This window comes from Morone saxatilis, unplaced genomic scaffold (genome assembly GCF_004916995.1).
Source record: "Morone saxatilis isolate NCDOM2014 unplaced genomic scaffold, NCSU_SB_2.0 Contig24, whole genome shotgun sequence".
NCBI classification, from domain to species: domain Eukaryota; kingdom Metazoa; phylum Chordata; class Actinopteri; family Moronidae; genus Morone; species Morone saxatilis.
In genome coordinates, this window is record NW_023339807.1 from 6214343 (window position 1) to 6216700 (window position 2358).

Genomic DNA, 2358 nt, shown 5'->3' on the forward strand with positions numbered 1-2358 from the left:
GGGACACAACCATGACTCACAAATCTGTCACTCCAAAAATATATGTCTAACGTACAATATCAGTATCAACACACTAAACACATGCTTCATGCCTCTGCCTCCCGCTGCTTCTCCCCCCTGCTGCAGTGACCAGCCAGGTGACTCTGTTCTCTCAGCCCCACCCCTTGCCTTGCCTTGTGGACCTTTACAGTTGACATTAGTGAACTCATTTCCCGTCATTAACAATGTCATTAACCGTGCAGGGTGATGGAAGACGGAGGGGCAACCAGAGAGATGGAGGGAGGTGGATAGGAGAGGTGGTGAGGGAGTTGGCAATCTGAACTGCTCGCGGAAAGGGGGAGGTGGGAGGTTGAACCAGGGAAGATGAAAAAAAAAAAGAAAAGTGACAAAAGAGATTCGGCTGAAGCAAATGATGCTGATGGACAAGAAAATGGCATCTTGAACTGAAAGAGACTGTTTTTTTGTTCCTGTATTTATGTCAAAACTACCCTCACCTTCCCCTCTAAATGGAGACGGAGTGTTCCCATGTGTGGCCTTTATGTTATGTACATTTTTGAGAGTAATATTAAAGAAATTACCATGCATAGTTGCAAAGTATTTTATTCTCAGCACAAACTGTTTACGTTCAGACCGCTTTATGCTCTAACTGTATAGTGTGGATAAAAAAAGAAGAAATTTAGTTGTTCGACTAGCATGGCAACAGACTCATGTGTACATAGTTTATCTAATTATGAAAGCTTATTACTGTATTTTCAGTATTGACTCGTTCACCGTTCTAAATGTTTTAGAGATAAAAAGGTTGTAATACCAAGCTACAGATTAAAATGATTAAAAACAAATAATAAACATAGCCGCCACATAGCTATTTCATTTATATGGTATATATTTGATTTATTTATTAATTCTATTTTGTACTTTTTTTGTTCAGTGAGAATTTTTGCCTCATACTGTTACTCTTATATGCTGAAATATTCTTTGAGTTCCTTATAACAGTGCATATCTTTAACACGTGGAAAAGGTTTTTGTCTGATGTCACGCAAAGTGTTGTATTACATTCATTTGACCTCATCTACTGATTTCAATGTTTTAAAGAAGAAGAAAAAAAGACAAATAAAACTATGCTTTGACATATTCTAGGTTTAATAATTAGGACCCAGCAAATGTATGGTCATAGGACTGCATATGTGTACATTGTGTTTTATTAAAATACATTTCATGTGACTGTATGAAGAAGCCTTTCATTATTGTCTATGGCTTTAATATATGTGGCTAAACTCCAGAACTGCCGTTTCCTTGTTTCACTTCAGTGTACAATTATGTGATCTCAAAAACATTTGTGAAATCCATCATGTCGCGCTGCATGACACAAGTGCTACCTCCAGCCAAAGGATTGGATATGGTCGATTGAGCCTTAACAGCATGACGGCACTGTTAAGGGTTTGTAATTCACTATGACGTATCCTCATGAATGGTAAAAACCAGAGCATACTTTGGTGGCTCATTCATTTCCAACATCATACTGTAATGCCCTAACATGTATTTGGCTGCGGCACGTGTCTTTCATCACACACACATATTCGATCACCTCTTTATGTGATGCACGTCCCACTTATTCACTTTTATGGTCCTCAAAACATCAAATAAACACATATAAAAGTCTTCTCTCAGCTAAATCTGCTTAGTACATGGGCAAAGAGAAATGTTTTAATGCAAGTCACGGCTAATTTAGCCTGAGATCCACACTGTATAATCATTGTCCCAAAAGAGAAAAAAAGCTGAATCTGGCAGACAGCTTATGGATGCACAGTAGCAGATGAATCACGTTGTGTCACATATATATCACCCTGGAAGACACAGACCACAGTCTTCCTGCTCTGGTTAACCCCCCTGAAATCACACATGATATTTCCATAGGGAGGCTGTGAGTGTTGAAATACCTTAGTCTTTATATGCCCCATGTCCATCTTGAGGCCTAGTACACAGAGGTTTTAAGTGCCTGAACATCTTTCACAGGTGTTCGAAGTGGCACAGCATATTTCACACAGGAGGCTATTCATTTTCACAGCTTAACACTTCCACCCAGTGACATTTGCGGTATGGAGCCCCGGAACTGACAAAATGTGGTAAAAAGGAAAAAAATACAATTGGATACATCATAAATAATATGCTATATAGCTGAAGCTAACAATGCACGAGCCAGTGCATGTAATGATTATCATCCATATAGTGCGTGCTGTTCTAGCATTAGCTAAAGTATTTTAGCCAGCAAGACGTAATGACATATGAGAAAAGACACATTAAAATGTCAAGGATGACTCAATAAAGTCGACTTTTCTTTGTCCTTGATGAAGACAAGAG